General features: G+C 36.9%; 1 protein-coding gene across 1 annotated transcript in view; it reads left to right on the plus strand.

Moving 5' to 3' along the window:
* The window catches only part of LOC117201434 (E3 ubiquitin-protein ligase RNF166-like), a 516,864-nt gene that overhangs the window by 443,968 nt on the left and 59,774 nt on the right, over positions 1 to 13,122 (plus strand). The window lies entirely within an intron of this gene.

Consider the following 13,122-nt stretch of genomic DNA (forward strand, 5'->3'; position numbering starts at 1 on the left):
CTGTACTTCAATAAAATTTTTAAAAAATAGTTATGTCTTTTTTAACTTTCACTTTCAACTGTTTTAAACGCAGGTATTTGGGGAAGTGGGGTGGGCAGTTTGGAACATGGTGAAGAAATGTCCCGCTGAAAACTGCTGCAGAGACAAGCCCCTACCCTCCTGCTGCTTCACTGCACTTCTGTAAGGAGTCGTCATCATTTATAACCAATCTCTAGTCAGGAGGATGTTCAGGCCAGTGATGCATATACCTGACTAACAGTGAAAAATAGTGTTCTCCCTCTTTAGAGGAGCATTGATTTGTTTTAAGGGTGAGGGCTGCTAGCACAGTAGACAAAGCCATTCACTGAAATAGGGCTTCATTGTCTTGAGAGCTGATGCATATCTAGAAAGGATGGGATTAATTCCATGCACATTGGAAGCATCAACTCTCTATTATAAAGCACCTTAAAGAAGTTCAAATGAAGGTAAGATAAAAGTTAAAGGCTTTTTGAGATAAGTAAAACTTGGGTTTGGCCAGGGTAGAGCATTAACTATCTATCTATTTTGAAGGCTGCTTCTGAATCAAGATCAGAGGTGGGCATTCATTCCCTTATTCATTCAACCAACTAATTCTTCTTATACTGTGAGACAGTGCTGTATGTCAGGACTGTGATCCATGAAGGATACAAAATGAAATCCCTGCTCTCCCAAATATTATGTCTAGGGGAAAGAATCAAACAGTGAGGGGGGTAAAGAAATCTTGTTACTATCCATGGTGCAGGTCACCCTGTCTCTCACCTAGGATGGATCATCTGGAAGCAGAAGGAGAAAAGGAGGGAGGAAGGAAGGAAGAAAGGAAGGAAGGAAAGAAGGAAGGAAGGAAGGAAGAGGGAAGGAGGGAGAGAGGGAGGGAGGAAGGAAAGGAGAGGAGGGGAGTAAAGGAAAGGGTAAAAGGGGATCACTTTTCTCAAAATGCAAAGAAAAATCTCAATAATAGCAACAAAAACAAAAATAATTACAGTCTAGAAATTCAGGACAGATGCTAGAGAAGCCCAAGTGTCCACATGTATGGCCTTTTGATTTTCCTCCCTTGGTTGTCTGTTTGGGAGAATCTTGAACTGCTGTTCTGTCCTTATTCACAGCTCTGATGAGTCCACTGAAGTTGATGAGGATCTAATTCTAAGAGAAGCTTTGAGACAGACCTAATTGCTCCGTGCGGCTTGTGTGATCTAAGTTCCCTGACCAGGGATCAAACCCAGGCCCTCGGCAGTGAATGCACTGAGTCCTAACCCCTGGACCACCAGGGATTTCCCAAGACAGATCTAATTTTAAAACAGATATTATTATAGGACATGTTATTTGCAAACCAATACGCTTTTATATATAGACATTTCATTTACATTGAGGAAATGGGAGCAAATTTAAATGAATCATATCTGTTTTCTTTATCCTAATAGGATAAAATGGTATTCTTGGTTTTCAAAAATACCAAAAATGAGTAGAATAAAACTTGTGTCATTATCAAGTACCTACCAATGAGACAACCAATTTTGGAAGGAAAAATATTTATCAGGGATTACATAATTATTGGGGTTTCTTACGTATTTTTCTTATTTAAAAAAATGGAAGCTTGGAAAGGAGGGGGCTATGAATATCTGTGACTATTTTGCTTTAAAATTATAAATACCTAGAGCTTGGATGAAGAGTTCATTAAGAGCATCTCATCATTCCATCGCCTACATCTCATTATTCCATTGCCTTCATCAACTTCTCTCCTATCAGGAGGTCTGGGTTCCACAGGCCATCCCTCCCTCCTCTGCCTTCTCCTAATCCATTCATGCTCCTAGGACACTGCTGGCCCCTCAGCCAGGTCCCAGCTCTGATGGCACATAGAATAAGGATGAAGAGCTTTAAAAAAATGTAATACCTGGATTCAACCCAACATTCAATATATTATTAGCTCCTAATACTGACTAGATGAATCTTGCTATTGGTTAGCTATATATTTTAACACTGATCTTTCATAATGTAATACACATCTGTTTATCCAACTGGTATACTAGCTGCATACTGCATTAAGCACCCAATTAGACCACAAGTATCTCAAATTCTGTATCTCCCAAACTGAATGTATTGTAAAGTTTGTTCTCCTCTAGTGGATGGACATAGAGTCTGTCATACAGAGTGAAGTAAGTCAGAAAGAGAAAAACAAATACCATATGCTAACACATATATATGGAATCTAAAAAAAAAAAAAAAAAGGTTCTGATGAAAGTAGCCGCAGGACAGGAATAAAGATGCAGATGTAGAGAATGGACTTGAGGACACGGGGAGGGGGAAGGGTAAGCTGGGACAAAGTGAGAGAGTAACATTGACACATATACACTACCAAACGTAAAATAGATAGCTAGTGGGAAGCAGCTGCATAGCACAGGGAGATCAGCTTTGTGACGACCTAGAGGGGTGGGATAGGGAGGGTGGGAGGGAGACACAAGAGGGAGGGCATATGGGGATATATGTATACATATAGCTGATTCACTTTGTTATACAGCAGAAAGTAACACAACATTGTAAAGCAAGTGTACTCGAATAAAGATGTTAAAAAAAAAAAAAGCCTGAGTAGCAATACTCATATCAGATAAAATAGACTTTAAAATAAAGAATCTTACAAGAGACAAGGAAGGACACTACATAATGGTCAAGGGATTTATCCAAGAAGAAGATATAACAATTATAAATATATATGCACCCGACATAGGAGCACCTCAATACATAAGGCAACTGCTACCAGCTATAAAAGAGGAAATCGACAGTAACACAATAATAGTGGGGGACTTTAACACCTCACTTACACCAATGGACAGATCATCCAATCAGAAAATTAATAAGGAAAGACAAGCTTTAAATGACACAGTAGACCAGATAGATTTAATTGATATTTGTATGACATTCCATCCAAAAACAACAGATTACACTTTCTTCTCAAGTGCGCACAGAACATTCTCCAACGTAGATCACATCTTGGGTCAGAAATCAAGCCTCAGTAAATTTAAGAAAATTGAAATCATATCAACCATCTTTTCTGACCACAACACTATGAAATTAGAAATCAGTTACATGGAAAAAAACGTAAAATACACAGACACATGGAGGCTAAACAAAACATTACTGAATAACCAAGAGATCACTGAAGTAATCAAAGAGGAAATCAAAGAATACCTAGAGACAAATGATAATGAAAACACGATGAACCAAAACCTATGGGATGCAGCAAAAGCAGTTCTAAGGGGGAGGTTTACAGCTATATAGACTACCTCAAGAAACAAGAAAAATCTCAAACAATCTAACCTTATACCTAAAGGAACTAGAGAAAGAAGAACAAACAAAACCCAAAGTTAGCAGTAGGAAAGAAATCATAAAGATCAGAGCAGAAATAAATGAAATAGAAACAAAGAAAACAACAGCAAAGATCAATAAAACTAAAAGCTTGTTCTTTGAGAAGATAAATAAAATTGATAAACCATTAGCCAGACTCATCAAGAAAAAGAGGGAGAGGACTCAAATCATTAAAATTAGAAATGAAAAAGGAGAAGTTAAAACAGACACTGCAGAAATACAAAGCATCCTAAGAGACTACTACAAGCAACTCTATGCCAATAAAATGGACAACCCGGAAGAAATGGACAAATTCTTAGAAATGTATAACCTTCCAAGATTGAACCAGGAAGAAATAGAAAATATGAACAGACCAATTACAAGTAATGAAATTGAAACTGTAATTAAAAATCTTCCAACAAACAAAAGTCCAGGACCGGATGGCTTCACAGGTGAATTCTATCAAACATTTAGAGAAGAGCTAACACCCATCCTTCTCAATCTCTTCCAAAAAATTGCAGAGGAAGGAACACTCCCAAACTCATTCTATGAGGCCAACATCACCCTGATACCAAAACCAGACAAAGATACTACAAAAACAGAAAATTACAGACCAATATCACTGATGAATATAGATGCAAAAATCCTCAACAAAATACTAGCAAACAGAATCCAACAACCCATTAAAAGGATCATACACCATGATCAAGTGAGATTTATCCCAGCAATGCAAGGATTCTTCAATATAGGCAAATCAATCAATGTGATACACCATATTAACAAATTGAAGAATAAAAACCATATGATCATCTCAATAGATGCAGAAAAAGCTTTTGACAAAATTCAACACAAAAACTCTCCAGAAAGTGGGCATAGAGGGAACCTACCTCAACATAATAAAGGCCATATATGACAAACCCACAGCAAACATCATTCTCAATGGTGAAAAACTGAAAGCATTTCCTCTAAGATCAGGAACAAGACAAGGATGTCCACTCTCACCACTTATTTAACACAGTTTTGGAAGTCCTAGCAGTGGCAATCAGAGAAGAAAAAGAAATAAAAGAATACAAATTGGAAAAGAAGAATTAAAACTGTCACTGTTTGCAGCTGACATGATACTATACATAGAGAATCCTAAATATGCCACCAGAAAACTACTAGAGCTAATCAATGAATTTGATAAAGTTGCAGGATACAAAATTAATGCACAGAAATCTCTTATAGTCCTATACACTAATGATGAAAAATCTGAAAGAGAAATTAAGGAAACACCCCCATTTACCATTGCAACAAAAAGGATAAAATACCTAGGAATAAACCTACCTAGGGAGACAAAAGACTTGTATGCAGAAAACTATAAGACACTGATGAAAGAAATTAAAGATGATACCAACAGATAGAGAGATATACCATGTTCTTGGATTGGAAGAATCAATATTGTGAAAATGACTATATTACCCAAAGCAATCTACAGATTCAACACAATCTCTATCAAATTACCAATGGAATTTTTTACAGAACTAGAACAAAAAATCTTAAAATTTGTATGGAGACACCAGAGACCACAACTATCCAAAGCAGTGTTGAGGGATAAAAACGGAGCTGGAGGAATCAGACTCCCTGACATCAGACTATACTACAAAGCTACAGTAATCAAGACAATATGGTACTGGCACAAAAACAGGAGTATAGATCAATGGAAAAGGATAGAAAGCCCAGATGGTCAACTAACCTATGACAAAGGGGGCAAGGATATACAATGGAGAAAAGATAGTCCCTTCAATAAGTGGTGCTGGGAAAACTGGACAGCTACATGTAACAAAAATGAAATTAGAACTCGCCCTAACACCATACACAAAGATAAACTCAAAATGGATTAGAGCCCTAAACGTAAGACCAGACACTATAAAACTCTTAGAGGAAAACATAGGAAGGACACTCTGACATAAATCACAACAACATCTTTTTTGATCCACCTCCTAGAGTAATGGAAATAAAAACAAAAATAAACAAATGGGACCTAATGAAACTTAAAAGCTTTTGCAAAGCAAAGGAAACTACAAACAAGATGAAAAGACAACCCTCAGAGTGGGGAAATATATTTGCAAACAAATCAATGGACAAAGGATTAATCTCCAAAATATATAAATAGCTCATGCAGCTCAACATTAAAAAAACAAACAACCCAATCAAAAAATGGGCAGAACACCTAAATAGACATTTCTCCGAAGAAGACATACAGATGGCCACGAAGCACATGAAAAGCTGCTCAACATCACTAATTATTAGAGAAATGCAAATCAAAACTACAGTGAGGCATCACCTCACAGCAGTTAGCATAGGCATCATCAGAAAATCTACAAACAAATGCTGGAGAGGGTGTGGAGAAAAGGGTACCCTCTTGCACTGTTGGTGGGAATGTAAATTGGTACAGCCACTATGGAGAACTGTATGGTGGTTCCGTAAAAAACTAAAAATAGAATTACCATATGACCCAGCAATTCCACTCCTGGGCATATACCCAGAGAAAACCATAATTCAAAAAGACACATGCACCCCAATGTTCATTGCAGCACTATTTACAATAACCAGGTCATGGAAGCAATCTAAATGCGCACTGACAGACAAATGTATAAAGAAGATGTGGTACATACATACAATGGAATATTATTCAGCCATAAAAAGGAACGAAATTGGGTCATTTGTAGAGACGTGGATGAATCTAGAGACTGTCATACAGAGTGAAGTAAGTCAGAAAGAGAAAAACAAATATCGCATATTATCACATATATGTGGAACCTAGAAAATGGTACAGACGAACCGGTTTGCAGGGCAGAAATTGAGACACAGATGTAGAGAACAAACTTACGGACACCAAAGGGGGAAAGCAGCAGCAGGTGGGGTTGGTGTGTGATGAATTGGGAGATTGGGATTGACATGTATACACTGATGTGTATAAAATTGATGACTAATAAGAACCTGCTGTATAAAAAAATAAATAAAATTTTAAAACAAATTCAGGAAGAATCAAATAAGGCAATTGGACTGAAATGCTGTAACCATTAACTATACTTGAACATAATAATCTCTTTACTCCAGCCTGTACTCAAAATGGTGAAAGAATTCAACAAAAGGAGGGAAAGTGTATGTTTCTGACATACATTTTGGGTAAATAGTAGAATTTAAATTCAATGGAGGCAAAAGTGATAATCCCTAAAAATCTTTAAGAGAATAATATAAATCGATTATTTCGAAGTAGATTTTTTTGCTTTGAAATATCTCAAGAAGTTAGGAAGTCTTCTCTAGCTCTATGATTCTACTGAAGTTATCCAAAAACATAGCATTGTATCTAGTCCACAGTAGGACAGTTGAGATGACAGAACCCTAAACATCTGGTGATTTCGGTTTCACAGTTCACAACTTACATCAGTTACCAAGATCATTTTTCCTGTAGAGAGTGATAAAAACATTTCTACTTAACAGTTGTATTGTCCATTTCATACTCCATCCTATCTGTTGTCCCCAAACTCCTCAACCACACTTACTGCAAGTACATTTTGGCAAAGGGCAGAGGAAATAATTTTATATGCCTGCAAACTTTGAGCTTGCCAGAGAGCTGCCATGCTAAAATGTATCTATATCCATGGGTGAAATTTAAAGTAGATCTCTACTTTTGCCTCATTTCCTCGGTTTATGAAGCCTGGATTTTCTGTTGTTCAGGTACAAGGACCTTATGGTTATATAAGCAAGTATGTACAAAGGAATGTATAAGTTGAATTTGGACTGGGAAATACAAGGATGAATCAAGAAATTTACGCATGAACTGCACTTGCATCCACTTTTAGTACATCGATTTAGGGAATAAAGTGTGGGGATAACTCATTTTCCCAACTATTATAAATTTTTTCCAAAAATAAATACTTATTTTTGTTTTTCATTTCCTTGAGAAATTAAAATTCAGACAATCAGATTTCCTCTCCCCAATTTATCTGGACTCATCATCCCTACAAATTTAATACTTACTCATAATTAATGGTATAAAAAATAAGTCTAAAAAGTTTATATTAAATAGCAACTCTACCCAAACTGTCTTACTCTTCAGTTATCTAATTGTATGTATCCTGTTTTATAATTAGAAATTTGATTTGTTTGAAATAATGAGAAAATGATTTGCTTCTCCTTGCTCATAAAAGGCTCTTGGAAAAATTATTAGTATTCTGCAAATAATGGAAGAGGTAGAAGTTGCTGTGAAATAAGTTTCTGGTTTTAACAAAAACAACACATAGAACTATTTAATCCTCAAATGGCTTTCAAAGCATTTGTTGATGAATATTAGTTTTTGAGGACAATATCTATTAGATGTGGTTGCTGATACATTAGAGAATATATATTTGTGTATGTGTGTATACTCATAAAAGACATATAATTTAAAAAAAGTTCTTGACTTATTAACATGGTACATATTTAAGACAATTTTTAGTGCTTATTATGATTTAAAGTTTTGCCCATTTTGTCAATTTTAATGTTTTAGTTTAGAGAGGTTTTTACTTTAAGCTTCTTAAAATTATGACTTACAGTCTTTCTTGGTTATCTGATATTCAATGAAGAAGCTAGAACAAAAGTGGGCTCAATCATCCTTAAAGTCATATGAGTATTAGAATTGTTATAAAAGTCAATTACAAGCCTGATTGATTGCTAACAATGTAACATAAAGCAAGTTAGCTGAAAAGATTAATATCCAACTTTTCAAGGGACTTATAAAAGAAAGTCCCAGTCACACAACTTATAATCAATGTCAAAAGGTATCCAAATCCATTAACTGAGTTTTCTGTTATGCTGTCAGAACAGTTGAGAAATGTCATTAATTAAAAAAAAAAATAGAACAGTGCCACTGCCTTGTTAACTAGCAACAACTTTGAGGAAAGGCTGCCCCGTGCAGAAGGCAAGGAAGTGTTAACCACCCCACTTTGTGACTCGGTCCTACACAATTACCTGGTCATCCTCACCTGCACCGAGAGGGCTTCTCAATCTTGAATTTGAGAGGTAAAAAGAATGACCTTGAAAGAGAAAGAGTTACAACAAATCTAAATAAACAGAAGCAAAGTGTTTGGAATGTGTCCAAAAGAAGGAGCTCATTTCATATAACCCTATTGGAGCCTTACAAAGATGTTGTTAGGCTCGTAGCTTTCATTTAGGAAAAAAACATGTTGCTCTCTAAGAGGAGAGTTTATTAGAGGCTTTTATCAAATATTCATTTACTCAATGTAATGGAGTTGAAATGGAGTTGAAAAACTAGATGAAATTTTAACATTATTTTGAAAAGAAAACTTTAAAAAAGTTAAGTAAGGTGTATAAATGTGACAAAAGGATTGTTAGAATGAATGACAAAAAGGGAGGTTAAAGAATGTCTGTAGATGTGTCTGTGAAGGTAGTTCTGAAATTTAAACACAAGGCTCCAGGAAGCAAACCTTGGAGAATTTCTAACTGGGTAACTGCTTGAAGGTAGATGCAGCTGTCCTCTCTTCTCCATCTTTTCCTGTCTCTTTCCCTCTCCGTTCTTTCCTCTCCTTGCTCCTGTCTCTTTCCTCCCACAAAGTTCTCAACTTCTGGTAAAGTAGCTGTTTTGTATTCAATCTGTGAGTCAGTCATTGAATCACCAATTATTTACCAGGCTTATGGAAGCAAGTCTTTTTCTGACCAGGAATGGCAACTCCTGCTGTTCTTTGCCATAAAAAATCAATATGCTTTTAAATTTTGTTGCAATGTCCAAAGTTACCTATTTAATTTGCCTAACTAAACAAACATTTTGACATTTATGGTGACTGTTTTTACCTTTCTGTTTTAGCACATATGTGAAGAAAATGAGTTTATCTTCTAATATGAACAAAGCTTCCAGATATTTGGTAGCAAGATTTAAATATCTAATATGGAGAATTGTTTTACTAAATTATTGTATATTCATTAGATGAAATATTTTAAGAACCCTACTAAAATGATATTTGTGAAGGTTTTATAGAAACATAGAAACTTTATGTTATACTGTTAAGAGGAAAAACAGAAAAAAATGAAATTAAATTTTCACTTAAATTCTATGGTCTATGAGAAGAGTGACTTGGTTTTAAAAAGCTGGATAATAAAATGCCTGATATACTGTGCCCAGACTACGCTTATTGGTGTCACACAGTATATATCTTATTGTTCAGTTTCACCTGAGATGCAGTCTGGACAATGCAGGAGTTCAGTTTCACCTGAGATGCAATCTGGACCCACCCACGGGGAAGCAGAGGGAACACCATCCTGTCCCACAGCCAGGGAAGAACACAGGTAAGACAGATAATCAGACAATGGATAGTTTAGTGCTGGACCAAGAAGGAGAAACCTCCCCAGTAATAAGCAACTAGGGGTAGGGATTTTCCAATGATGATGACCTCTTTAGGAATATCATTGACAACAAATATCTGCCTTTAAAAGGATCTTTGTATAATTGCAGATTTAGAGACAGACCATTTTTGGCAAATAACAGAGGCTTTGAAAGAGGAAAGTAGTATCTATATGCACACCCGGAGGCAAGATGTAGTCCATACAGAAAAGGAAATTAGGCTGAATGGAGATATTTCTCTGCCTCATTTGACCAAAGGTTTTCACTATGGCCTTAGTGGGAAGGAGTTGGAAATTAATATCAGACTCCACCATTATTCATTTAAAGTTTTACATGTTAAATTGGATTAATTGTATACTACTTGTCATTCCATTTTTAATGGCCATGAATTTCTTTATTGTCTTTATAAAGAACCAAAGTTAATCTCTAAAAGTGGGGTTCTACAATAAATAGGTATCCAGCCCTGATTAGATTTTTATCTATTATGCAACATTTTTGTTTTTTAATTGGTAATACCACATGCTTGACTCTTTTGAAGATGTTGACTTACACTTATATAGTTGTATAGCATAAGATAATTAAAATTCTATATGAATATAGATGTGGGCTGCTAGGAAGCAAGAGAAAACTATAATTCAATTAGTGGGATGAGGTTTGGAACTGATTTACTCTCCTTTTTATAAGATTTATATTATTGTTAATCTATTAATATTTATATATTATTATGTTTTAGAAAAAAGTAAAAATTTATAACAGTATTATCTGTGAATTATTTTTGAGGCTGGATTTGGATGTTGACAGGAAGCTGGAGTGATGATTCTATGATTGGGTATCTCAATATATCTTATCTGTCAGATTTTAAATCTATTTTATTTTTGAAGTGTATTTATTTATACTATAGGTAAGATTTATTGGGTTAAAGCTGTAATTTATAAAAAAGCAGCAGTCACTCATATTAGCTGTAAATGGGGGATATTTTATATTTGGCTGGTAGTAGAGTCCAAAATAGATATTGCTTTGGCCTCATTTTATGATGATCTCAAAGTAACCTTGTCTGAGGCTGGTGTTCTTTGAGATTGTTTATTTCTAACATGAGAAAAACATAGGCTAGCGGTGAGCATCAGACGAGTTCTCAGATGTCGGGAGTTGCTGGTTTGTTGTTGTTGTTGTTTTCTTTCCTTCTCAATGGCAATGTCATATTCTAAAGCATTGCCATCATGTCTACTTTCACAAGCTTTAAACTTTGTGAGCTTTGGCTGAATCTGGCCAAAGACTAAGATCCCTAGAAAATAAGCTCTAAAAATCACTTAAGCAAAAAACTTTTTTATTAGCCAATTATATTTCTAAAGAGTTTCTATTTCCATTGGAAAAAATGCCGACCCCTAGTTATTACTGGGGGTGGTTTCTCTTTCTTGTTCAAGTATGAGAGATATCCTTTGTTAGGATATCTGTTCCGACCTTGTTTTTTCCCAGTTGAGAGACACATTCTCAGCTGGCCTGGGAGGAGCCAGTTGCTGTGGGTCAGGCATATACTGACCGTTTCAGCGAGCTGCCCCAAGGAGAAGGGCAACGCCGGTGAAATAAACCATACAGCAGCAGGAGAAGGACTGTCACTGCAAGAGTGCAGAGCCAGTCAGGTCAGAGGTCAGGACTGCAAGGAATGGAAATCAAGTCCCCATGAGGTGGCAGGGCCCAGAGATGGGTCAAAACAAGGAACAAGAATGATGTACACGGAAGGGTGAGGGGAAGGGATAGATTAGGGAGTTTGGGATGGACATGTACACACTGCTGTATTTAAAACAGATGACCAAGAAAGACCTGCTGTGTAGCCCAGGGAACTCTGCCCGATATTCCATAATAACATAAATGGGGAAAGAATTTGAAAAAGAATAGACACATGTATATGTATAACTGAATCACTGTGCTGTACACCTAAAACTAACACAACATTGTTAATCCACTATACTCCAATATAAAATAAAAATTAACAACAACAGGGCTTCCCTGGTGGCGCAGTGGTTGAGAGTCCACCTGCCGATTCAGGGGACGCGGGTTCGTGCCCCGGTCCAGGAAGATCCCACATGCCGCAGAGCGGCTGGGCCTGTGAGCCATGGCCGCTGAGCCTGCGCGTCCGGAGCCTGTGCTCCGCAACGGGAGAGGCCACAACAGTGAGAGGCCAGCGTACCGCAAAAAAAAAATAAATAAATAAATAACAACAACAAAAAAAAGAATGAGGTACACGGGAGCAGAGGCCAAGAAAGGAACTTCACCTGTGAAACACGCTGCCTCTGGGGAACTGTTTGCTTCTCCATGTTTGTTTTTCTGGGAAACGCCATCTGCTAGAAGTGGTCACATCTTCAGGTAGTCTCCTGACTCAAAATATACAAAGGAGAGAGCATATAAAAACCTCTATATATCCAGGAGTAATTTTAACAGGAAACACATAGACCTCATGAAAGATGTTCACATGAAAAAGATATGGCTGACATGTTATTTTCAAGAGGCCATTTTACAAAACCTCAGACAACACAACAGCAACACAAGACACCTCAGAAACAAAATAGAAGATGTGCACTGAGAGCTGAGACCATGTATGGAGTGCTTTGAAGGTGGTGCCTGACATCCAGAAATCAAAGCCTTGGTTCCAGGCAGTAAAGGTTCCTGACTGTGCAGGCTTGATCTTTCCTACATGGATTATTCTCAGGGGACCGCTTTCCCTCCCTCTAGCCCATCCTCCACTTAGCATTCAGGATGACCTTTTGCCAAATAAAAGTTTGTTCATGTGTCGTCCCAATGTAAAGTCTTCAATAACTCCCCAGGCTCCCCTTTTCTATGGGAGAGCATCTCTCTAATTGTTTTCCATGATTATTCTTAAGAGATGTTTAAAAGCATTTCATCATTTTAAGGTTCTCTGGGCTAGTAATTTAGAAAACCTTGGTTCAGCAATGATAAAGAGGCTTCTGTACCACAGGACTTTTTCGAGCTGTGATTCAAATATGGGACTCAGAGTTTCCTCGTCTCATGTTGTACATGTGAAGACCATAGTAAGACCATTTTAAGACCATGAGGACCTGGTGTACGAAGGAAAGCTGTCAGAAATGTCTCTAAGTCCAGAATCATTATCTTGTTATCTGAGGACATTCGTGATCCAATATCTGCCAAGGACACCCATCCCCATGTCCCCAAACCTGTCTGTTCCACACATGTTTTCCTGTCACTTCTTCAAGGCATCTTATTCACTCCAGCCGTTCCCTTTATGCCTCCTGCATACATCTCTGTTTTAGTGCCATTCACTTACTTTAACAGCCATTTTATTATATGCCTGCCCCTAACCCCGGAAGATGCATTCCTTGAAGGCAGACTCCTGTCATGTGTTACAGGAGTCT

Source organism: Orcinus orca, chromosome 12, assembly GCF_937001465.1.
Source record: "Orcinus orca chromosome 12, mOrcOrc1.1, whole genome shotgun sequence".
Classification (NCBI taxonomy): Eukaryota; Metazoa; Chordata; class Mammalia; order Artiodactyla; family Delphinidae; genus Orcinus; species Orcinus orca.